General features: G+C 50.5%; 1 pseudogene; it reads left to right on the forward strand.

Annotated features, from left to right (window-relative positions):
* Nucleotides 1-2,365: 2,365 nt before the first annotated feature.
* On the forward strand, nt 2,366-7,329 carry LOC112303753 (calponin-2 pseudogene; annotated as a pseudogene).
* The last annotated feature ends 4,050 nt before the right edge of the window (nt 7,330-11,379 follow it).

Here is an 11,379-nt window from a genome sequence, read left to right on the forward strand (position 1 = left end):
AGGTCTGGAGTGCCCCACACTTCTGAGGCCAAAACATTCTGAACAAAATCATTTCAGTTTAGCACCAAAACTCATTTGGTGGCCAAAACCTAACTTGAACAGATATGTGAATACTCAGACATTATTCTCTGCAGAAATGCGAAGGAGTCAAATTAGGGGATGCTCACCTGGATCCCACAGCTCTGTGAACACATGGCATGTGCTTTCTGAACCCCCAAACTCCCCAAATCCCACAACTCATGAGGGCCCTGAGTCATCAGGGGTCTGTGTTTGTTTTTTTGTTGTTAGAGAGAGGGGGAAGGGAGGTAGAAAGAGGGAGAGAGGCATCTATGTGAGAGAGAAACATCTATCAGTTGCCTCTTAAACACACCCTAACTGGGGACCGAACCTGCAACCCAGGCATGTGCCCTGACCAGAAATCAGACCAGTGACCTTCTGCTTTGCAGAGTAACACCCAACCAACTGAGTCACACCAGTCAGGGTGTCATTGGGGTTTTAGATAAGGGATTGTAGCCCGAATGTATTCTAAGTGCTTTCCATCTGTTAGCTCATTCAATCCTTGCAATAACCCTATGGAATAGAAATTATTATTCTTCCTCCCATTTTGTAGATAAGGAAACTGAAGAAGAAAATGGTGAAGTGACTTACTTCACAGCTGGTGGGTGCTGGAGCTGGGGTTTGGACCCGGGGAGCCTTAGTTCCAGAGTCCACCTCTGCACCACCCCCATCTGCCTTGCAAAGCGAGGTAGGGGTGGTAGGGTGGGGTTAAACAGCACAAAATTGCCCTTGTAAGCTGCCTTTGCAACAAGGACATGCCCAGGAGGGTATGTGAGAAGCCAGCCTGCTGTGACAGGCATTGGCAGAGGGTGACCAGCCATCCTGGTTTGCACTGGAACTGCCCTGGTTTCAGCACAGAAAGTCCTGCATCCCAGCAGACTCCTCCTTCCCACCACACAGGGATGGTTGGTCACCCTAGGTCGTGGGGACCTCGTGCCTCTTCCCCTAGGAGCATCATGAGCATCATAACCCACTGAGGGGGATCCTGGGGTCTGGAGAAGCATATTGTTCCCACTGCATGGCTTCTCAGTGCAGACCAAGTTCTCCTGCAGGCACTGGACCAAGACAAGGGGGGGAACACTGGCTGTGTCACATTCACTGAGTGGCAGTGTGTCTGCGTCCAAACTAGCACCTGCTCAAGGGGTTTGCAAGGACAAGTGCATCCCTATTAGGCTTTCCCTTTGAGTGCTGACTTTGGACTCCATGGTAAACACAGAGGTGATATTCTAGTGGGGGGAAATTTACTCTGACATTCCAAGTTAGAAAGGTCTGGATTTCAGCCCCGCCTTTAAATTTTAACCCATTAAAGCTCTACACTGGATACCTGACTTCTCAAGAATGAACCACACCAGGGACTCACATCCATCTGGCCTGCCCAGTCCTATCGTTCTGCAAAGAAGGTAAGGCAGGGCTGGGGCTGTGGAGGCAGGAGAAAAAGGAGCCTGGGCTCAGAGAGGTAGGAACAGAGCCCCAAGTGCTGAGGGTCCCAAGGGTTCCTGAGCTGAGTGAGGAAGGAGGGGGCCAGAGTGCTAATGCCACACCATCCACACAACTGCTAAGGGCTCCCCCAATCCAGACCAAGGGCAGAGGCTTCTGGTTAAACATGGCCGACTGAACACATCTACCTCCACTGTTCCCTGAAATTCCAATATCATGGCATAAGGGCATTTTAAAAATGCACACCCACCCACGGGAACAGAGAACATGTGATCAAAATACAAGACAGTCTGAGATCCTCAGAAAAGTGTGGGGCAGGACTGAAAACGGAAGGGCTGGATGGTTATCCACCTGGGGGACAACTGGGTTTGGAGGTCTCCTGCCCCAGCTGGCACAGGCAGGACATGACCCCTCCCCCCCACCACAGGAGGCCCACTCATGGGAGAGGCTGAGAGATGAAAATCTGAGATAATGTTCACCCGAGGCTCAGCACGGGGCCTGGAATAGAGCAGGTATCATTGTTATGTTCTCCTAATTTCTTGGTCTGAAAGTTGTGAGGCAGGAGAGACAAATTGGATGGCAGAGCCTGGCTGCCTGCTAACGTCCCTCCTCTGATGCACACACCCTTCTCATAAGTTGGGTTATCTGATGTGGCAGAAACGGCTGGCTGCCTTCTCATACCTTGCTACCCACTTCTAGCTCATACCTGCTACCCACTTCTACCTAGCTGGAAAAGGTTTGGCTGTCTACCTCACTTTTCAGACTCAAGGCATTTCCCAATCTCCTTTATGATTAGGAGTGGCCACGGGACTACGGACGTGGAGTTTGTTGTGAGCAAATCAGGTGGTCGCTTTAAAAGAAGAAAGCCGTCATGCGCAAAGAGGATAAGGGCCGTGTGCGAAGGATGGCAGAGCAGACAGATGGAAGGAGCCATCTGTGTGGAGTGGCTGTACCAGCCGTGCATTGCCCACTCTAGACTTCTTTTACATGACAGAGAAGTAAACTTCTGTCTCGTTTTTTTGCTACGATTATTTTAGGACTGTGTGCTGTGTGCAGCTGATCCTAATCCTGTCTGATAAATTTGAGATGGAGACATCCCTCCCTTGCCCTCTTTCCTATTCAGAGATCCTAGAAGATCAGAATCCACAGAGACCTTAGTGAAGGAGGCCACGGGGCCAGGGGCAAAATCTGGCCCACACAAACAAATACAGGTTATCTCATGGGCTAGGTATGGATACAGGGATACAGGTTATCCTATGAGTTAGGTGTGTATGTAGATTGTCCTATGAATTAGGTGGTCTATGTGTTACCCTGCGAGCTTGGCATTAGGCGCGCTATCCCCTCTCAACAGGTGAGGAAGTTGAGGCTCGGAGAGAACTTGTGCAAAGTCGCAGAGCTGTCCCAGGTGAGGCCAGGCCCCCGGACCGCCTGCGTTTCATGCTTGCTCTGTCAGTGTTGCGTTTTTGCAATCCTTCATTTCCAACTACTCGCCCAAAGTTCACAGAGGAAGACAGCAGAGCCAAGGAGGAAGAAATACTTAATGACTCTTGTCATATGGTAGCAAATCGATGGCACAGGCTCCCTTGCTGCATTGTGAGCAAGCCAACTAGAGAGCGGGTTTTCTCTCCACATCCTCAGTGGCCGGTGCAGGGCCAGCCTAGGGAGCTGTGTGCTGAATAAATGAAGCGACCCGCCCTCAGCCACACAGCCGGGTGGCCGAACAGGGGTGCTAACTCAGGGGTGCCTGCCTACCCAGGGCTCTGCCCCCCGACCTGGCTGCTGTCCAGCCTGCTCTGCTTTTTCCTGAACACTGACAGAGGCCAAGAGCACAGGCTCTGAGGTCTGGCATATTCACACCCAAATTCCAGCAGCATCTCTCAGTAGCTGTGACCACCTGGGGCCTTGGTTTTTCCGCCAGTGAGTGGGGCTGATTAAGGTGCTTAGAGATGATGCATGTTAATCCCTTCCCCTGGTGACTAGTTCAAGAAATAGTAGCTATTATTGCGACACATGTGTTGTATGAGTATGTGGGATGGGGGTGGATTAATTTGTCTGTCTTTTTTTTTTTTTAGGGTATGTTTATTTAACCTGGGGACGGTGGAACAAGAAAGGGCTTAGGACAGAAGAAGCAACAGGAAAGAGGCTGGGTAGGGCTGCTTTGACTTTCTGGAAATGTTAGAGGAAAAAATGAGCCTAAGCAGCCCTGCTTTGACTCACTGGAAAGTCAGAGGAAAGAGGACCTTGGGGACAGGTTCAGGGGGTTAGCCTGGGACGAGCTGCTGCTGCCTATTGCTCTCCTGGTTGCAAGCCTCGTGGGAACCTTTAGCATTTACAGGATGCGTGTCTGTGGGGAAAGAAGAAGGGGAAGGGAAAGGCAAGGATGTGCTTCCCAGGAAGGGAAGCTCCTAAGTTGCCTATCTTGAAATCCTTTTCCTCAGGCACTGACTTGCCCTCCCTTAACCCAAGGCAGCCTGAGCCCTGGGCTGGCCTAGACACAGGTGAAGGGCTCTGGTGAAGGCTTCCCATATATCTCAGGAGCTTGGGAACAATGACCTGAATTGTCCACTTATATTCCATCATTCCACCAACACACAACCACCTCCTGCTGTCCACTCGGCCCTGGGTCAGCACCGGAGATCTGCGATAATTTGAACCTGTCCTATCTGTGAAGACCCTTTACCTGATTGGTGGGGTTAGACGAGGTCACATGACTCTCCAATACACAGAAGATGATGGCATGTCGTATGGGAAGAGCAAAAGGGCTTCCTTGAGGAACGCGCTTTCCCACTTCAGCAGAGATGCAAGAAGCTCACCCACATCCCTACCCTCCTATCCTTCTGCGCTGGCTGCTGGGGCCGTTCCCATCTCTCCACAATTTGCTGTGGCCACATGACTCCACCATGGGGACTGGATGTGGGCTGAGGTGGGATATGTGCCACTTCTGAGCCTGGCCTCTCCAAACCCTAACGCCCCCCACCCCGGGTACTCTCTTCCCCCTTTGAGTGGCTGGAATAAGGATGAGCCTCAGGGCGACCTTGAGACCCACCAGATTCATCCTGAGTCCCAGGAGGACTGAGCAGAGCGTTACCACCCACCAGACTTGGTACATGACAAGAACTCTATTTCTAGCACGTTTGCCAGGTCTTTGTAAAAGTCGATGTGTTACAGCAGCTGGGGTTATCCTAACTAATCCATCTGCCTTCGAAGCCCGCTTTTCTTCACGCCAGAACTAACGATTCCCCTCCGCAACTATAACAGTTGCATCCGGTGCCGAGGCACTCAGTTGCCAATGCCTCTGCCACAGTCTTGGTTTAACTGGCGACGATGCCCCTGATCAGTACGCACAGTGCAGATTCGGATAGTCTCCCTCATCGGTTCTGTTTGCATGGGCTGCTTTTCATTGGCTGGAATGAGATCGTGAACTAGATTTTTTTGTTGTTCAGGAAGGATATGTGAGAGAATCCTGTGTGTTTGAGACGGTGCCTCTCTTGTCTTCACCTGTGAATGGCATGCTGTGTGGGGGATGCATTTTGGGGGAGGCATCTCCCTCCATTCCTCCTCCAGCTCTGGAGACGTTGGCCCACGGTGTGTGGACATGGAGAAGTTCAAGACCAGCCTGTGTCCCCCAGGTCCTGGCAGGGACCAGGCAACACACTCAAACTGAGTAACTGAGGAGAGTTTAATAAAGCAATTATTGAATATTGACAGTTATCAGGTGAATATGATCTGAGGATCTTGCATACAACACGGTAACTCTACCTGGCTGGTAACACTATTGTCTAACTCTGCTGAGAGTAGAACTGAAATGTTCTCACAGAAAGGAAGGAAGGGAGGGAGGCAGGAAGGGAGGGAGGGAGGAAGGAAGGAGGGAAGGAAGAAAAAGGAAAAAGGTAAATATGTGAGGTGAAGGGTGTGTTAATTAACTCGATGGGAGAATTCTTTTGAAGTAGGATAATATGAAGCTAGGAAAATCCCTAACAGTAGAATAAGGGAAACTGAGGCAAAATAATAAATAAGGCCAAACAGTCTGAGCAATTTACAGCCAGCCAATGAATCACAAAGTTTTATCTTTCCTAACCAAAGACACTTAGGAGCAAATGGCTTACATATTCCAGGACAGACTGGCTTCGGTCCCAGTCCCTCTTCGATGACGTTCTTGACGACATTCTTGAAAAATAAAACTAACGAGCCCCAGCTGGTGTGGCTTGGTGGATTGAGCGCCGGCCTGCAGACCAAAGGGTCGCCAGTTTAATTCCTGGTCAGGGCACATGCCTGGGTTGCGGGCCAGGTCCCCAGTGGCGGGTGTGTGACAGGCGACCACACATTGATGTTTCTCTCCCTCTCTCTCTCCCTTCCTCTCTGTCTAAAAGTAGATAAATCAAATCTTTAAAAAAATGCTCTAACTGAAATTAAAGTATAATCTAAAAATAAATAAATAAAAATAAAAATAAAACGAACTAGAAAATAACCCCTGACCCCTGTATATACATATTTTGATGAATTAACATATTGAAGGACGCACCTGAAAAACTGATAAATATTCTGTTAAGACCCTCCCCTAAGGCCTCCCTGAGGACTCCTGCTGACCAAAGAAAGAGAAAAAGCCTCAAGACAAAGGACATGGGGCACGCTCTCGCTAGAGCACACCCACCCCTTGTACCTCCTCTGCCTGCCTCCTAAACTCGTGAGACTTGCAGCCAGAGAGCAGCAGGCAGCAGCCGCTGGTCCCAGGGTCTCCCTGACCCTGTCCCCAAGGTCCCCTTTTTCTCTGATTTTCTCTCTCCTGTTGTTTCTTCTACCCTAAGCCCTTCCTTTGTTTCACTATCCCCAGCTTTAATAAACACACTCTCAAAATCATGTGGACTTGTGTTGTGAAATCTTTCCTACACCAAGTCAAGAACCCACTTGCTACCGGCTGGCCCGAGGCAGACCCGCTCTGGGCCCAGAGCCCGTCTGGTGACACTTTCATAATATATACATACATCAGCTCGTCACATCATAGCTGAGCTCCACGCAGTTCAACAAGGGGCCTCTGTGGGCTTTCGGCTGAGGTCAAGAACTGGCTCCTGTCCAAATATCACCCTAGAAGGAGGCGGAATTCTGCAGTTGGACTGAGGGACGCACGGCCTCTTCATCCATCCCGACTTCCGGAGGGTCTGAAGGACAGAATTATGCTGTGCATACTCACCAATAAACTGCAGCTGGCTCAGTCCCCCAGCCCAACTGCCCCATGCAAAACTGGCACCCGCTAGAAGCCCTCTCCAACTTCATGGAGGCAGTGGTCGTCTATGGCATGAACTCCGGGGACTTGTTCAAGGCCAATGACCTGTTAAAGCGGGAACGTGACACAGTGCGGCTGTCTCTTCTGGCTCTGGCAGGGAAGGCCACGTCAAAGGGGCTGCAGAGCGGTGTGAATATCGGCACCAGGTACTCTCAGAAGCAGGTGCAGAACTTCGATGACGCCATCATGAGGACAGGCCAGCATGTCATCAGGCTCCACATGGGCACCAACAAGGGTGCCAGCCTGTCAGGCATGATGGCAGAGGGAAAGATGGCCCAAGAACCATATCCTGCCACCCATGGACTACTCAACCATCAGCTTGCAATTGGGCTCCCAGGACCCGGCAACACATCTATGATACCAGGCTGGGGACCGGCAAGTGTGTCTGCAGACGGGCTACACACGGGGTGCCAGTCAGAGCAGCCAGGTCTTTGGCCCGGGCCAACAGTTATGACCCCAAGTACTGCCCACAAAGCCCAGCAGGCCATGGAGCTCCAGAGTCAGCTGGTGACTACCCAAGTCCAAGGAAGGCCCTGGAGCAGGCAGGCTACTGAGGGTTCCTTTGCAGGTAACTCCCCACATCATCACCCCATCTGGGATTTGGGGTTTTCCTGGGTTTTCATCTTGTTTTTCTATGTGTTCACATGCTTCCAGCTGAGGGTCTGTGAGGCCAGGCCCACGTACATGTGGGGTGGAAGCCCCTCTCAGGGCACAGCCAGGTAGCAAATTTCCCAGCAGGCTTTGGGCCACGCTGCTGGGGGAAGAAATTTTGTTCCCTTGCTTCTGCCCCTCTTTCCTTTTCTCTGCTGATCAGTTTGTGCTTTCTGTACCCACAGACGTTTCCGGCAGTTTTAACAAAACAAAGGCAATTTGGGGGCATTGGTGAGTAGGAGCCAGCGTGCCTGTCACCTACTGCTGCATAACAACCACCTACCCCAAGACTCAGTGGCTTCAACTAACAACCACTCTTTATTATACTATGTGCCTGCAGGTCAGGACTATAGTGGGGTGGGGTCAGGTGGGTAATTCTTGTGTTCCACAGGGCATGACTAGAGTCACATACTCACTTGGAGCTGTTCTGGTTCGGGGAGTCCGACCTGTCTTCACTGATGTGTTTGGTCTGTGGGTCCAGATGGCAGAAAGGAAGCACGCATCCAACAGGCGACTGGAAGGACTGTATATGGGTCCTCTGGTGTGACGGTCCCAGGGCAGTTGGACTCCCTACATTGCAAGTCAGTGTTCCCAGAGAGAGTGTTTGAGAGACCCTGGGGAAGCTTCAAGGCTTCTTCTTTATTTATTTTTAGAGAGAGGGGAAAGGAGTGAGAAAGAGAGGGAGAGAAACATCGATGTATGAGAGAAACATTGATCGGTTGCCTCTTGCACATGCCCCAACTGGGCACCAGGCCCGCAACCCGGGCATGTGCTGACTTGGAATTGAACTGATGACCTTTTGACTTCTGGGATGATGCCCAGCCAACTGAGCTACAGCAGTCAGGGCCCTGCAAGGCTTCTTATGGCCTAGATTCAAAGTCCAGGAATGTCACGTTCACCACGTTCTATCAGGGAAACGAGTAACTCAGTCCAGCCCAGGTGCAGAAGGAGGAGATTTCGAGTCCACCCCACAATGGGAGGAAGAGCAAAGAAAATGGGTCGCCTGAACCGACGAGCAAGTCATCCAGCTTAGCTGGTGTTTGAAGAACGTGCTGGGGAGTGATGAACCTGACATGGGCGAGGAACTTGAATGCCAAGGCAGGAGCTGGGGCCACAGTAATGAGGTAGAGAGTGAAGGTCCTGAAACCAGAAAAGTGGGCATTTATGTAGCCTGTCACTGCCAGAACCAGTAAGTAGAGACAAGGAGTGAAACTTCATGGGCACTTTATTCAGATGGCCGGCGATCTGAGAAGAAGGCGGGTTATGGACCCTCAAAAACTGTCTCAACATCCCATCTCGGGCTGACCTTTTTATAAAGAGAAAAGTCTGGCAAAGGTTTAGAAAAAGGTTACTTGGATAGAAGGTAGGTAAGGGGTTTGGAGAAAAGGTTAATTAGGTAAGAGCTGCAGTCGGGCAGGGGTTTTCCTAGAACTTCTTCATTGGCCGGTCAAGCCAACGATCCTTTATCTGCATCTAGGGCTTCCCTCCCTGGAGCACAAAGGCTCTGATACCATCTTCCGGCACAAAAGTTGAATGGCTTCTTGAGCTCTGGAGTCACATAGGTCACACGTTCCATTTCCTAGAATAACAGCTTTCCACATGCATTAATCTTTTAAGCCTATGAACTATAACTAAAGCTAGAATCTTTAACTCTTGAGTTCCCCTATCACTCCCACATGCAATCCAAATCAGGTTCAGCTGATTTTATCGCCTAAATAAATGTAGCTTGAATCCTATCTTCCCCATCTCCCCACACCGTCACTGGCCCCTCCACCTGGGGCCATTGCGGTTACCTCCTTCCTGGTCTCCAGACCTACTCTGGCCCCTCTGCAATGCCTGCCTCCCACTGCAGCTGAGACACGTCAGTGAGCCAGGACAAGTGGAATACCGAAACTATGACAGCTAGTCAAATGGTCGAGCAGTTTCCAGCCACCGAGTAAATCACAAAATCCTATCTTTCCTAACCTAGGACACTTGAAAGTAAGTGGCCTACACTTCTCCCCAACCAGAGGGTCACAGCTTAAATCACCCTACTCAGGGAGATAGGTAACAGAAATCCAATTAATGCCCGCTGTGCCACCCACACCCAAGGATGGGTGAAGTCCAGGGAATCAATCTCATTTGGTGCATCAGCGTGAAGCCGATGAATACTCTGTTGAGATCCTCCCTAAGACCTCCCCTAAAATTGTCCCCTTTAGAAAACAGGTAAAAACCCTCAGTATAAAGACCCAGCAGGGCTCTCTCTGGAGCATGCCCACACCTTTCTTCCCTCTTAGGTGTGCATCTTTATTTTTCTCTCCTAAACTCTAAGGGTTTCCAGGAGACTCGCAAGCAGAGGAGCAAAAGGCAATGGCAGCCGAACCTGGGCTTACTGCCTGAACCTATTGCCATGGCACCCTTTTCTCTGACTTCTCAGTGAGCTAGCTAACAGCAGACCTGCCGTGGCTCATTTCTGTCCCTTTGACTTTTACTTCTCAGTAAGTCCACACAGCTCACTTCTTTTCTGTAATGTTTCTAGAGATCCAAAGCAGAGCACCACCCAGGCTCTCTCCTGTTGCTTCTTCTACCCTAAGCCCTTCCTTTGTTTCACCGTCCCCAGCTTTAACAAACACACTCTCAAAGTCATCTCGACTTGTGTTGTGAAATTTTTCCCACATGAAGTCAAGAGCCCACACACTACCCACCTGCTTGGGGCAGATCAGCTCTGGCCTGGTCCCTTTTTGGTCGCACGGCACACCCAGACTTAACCTGCAACACGCACATGAGACAATCAGGGATCTTGTTGAAAGATGAGATTCCAGTTCAGTAGGTCTGAGCTGGGGCCTGAGAGTCGGCCGTTATAATCAGCTCCCAGGTAACATCGATGCTAACGATTCCTGGACCAAAATTTGATAATCCCCCCCCCCAAAAAAAAAACACTTGATTCTGTCTTACCTCCACATAAAACCCTCCACTGATTCTCCAGCACTCTCGGGGAGAGGCCTCACTGTACCCCACAGGCTCTCCGTGGCCTTGTTCTCACCTGATGTTCTAGCCCCTGCACCTCCACTCCCCTGTCCTCTCTTTTCTCCTTATTTATTATCAATTTATTTATAATCTAATGAAATGAAACGGAACCACCATCCCACCTGAGCACCAGAACATTACCGATAACCTGAATGTGACCTGTACGTTCCTCCCCTCTCCTGACCCGAGGTAACCATTCTTGAGTTTCTGCTTAACTTTCCCTTGATTTAAAACATTTTCTACCACGTGCATGTGTCTAAATATGCATATTTTGGGTTTTGCTTTTATTATGCATTCTAAAAGTTGCACCATAGTGTAGGTAGTTTTCTGCGACTTTTTCACCCAACATTATCTCTGAGAAAGATGTGTTGCTGTTCGCTGCTGAAGTTCATTCGATTTCACAGCTGTGTAATATTCCATGGTGTGAATATTCCACAGTGTATCTGCCCACTCGCCTGTGGATGGGCATCTGGGGTGTTGCCAATGTTTTTGTTACTACGAACAGCTCAGGTGTGAATAAACGTTCCCTGGCTTGCCCTCTCCCATTCCAACTCCCTTCACCGGAGACCAGCTTCAGGTCCTTAGACAAGCCTTCCCCAATCCGCAGGCCACGTCTGGTCCCCACTAAAGCTCCCTAGTTATACATTTATGTCATGCGATTGTGTGATGAGCGTGAGTCTAGCCCGGGTACAATGAAGCCCACAAGGTCTGTGCTGCTCACGGTTCCTAGATGCCCGCCGGGGCCTGCCACACTGTAAAGGCCCAGGCAGCTGGCCTCCGAGGGGCCAGCAGGAGGCAGAGCCGGGCGGTGGCTGGAGCCTGAGCCCACAGGTGGCTGCAACCCCAACTCCCGGGGCCAGTTTTTGGGTGGGCCAAGGTGCGGAGGTGACTTGTGTTTGTCCCCGCTGCTAGGAAGGAATTCCAGGAAAAGAGCAGCTGGGGACCGC

The sequence above is a fragment of the Desmodus rotundus genome, chromosome 6, assembly GCF_022682495.2.
Source record: "Desmodus rotundus isolate HL8 chromosome 6, HLdesRot8A.1, whole genome shotgun sequence".
NCBI lineage: Eukaryota > Metazoa > Chordata > Mammalia > Chiroptera > Phyllostomidae > Desmodus > Desmodus rotundus.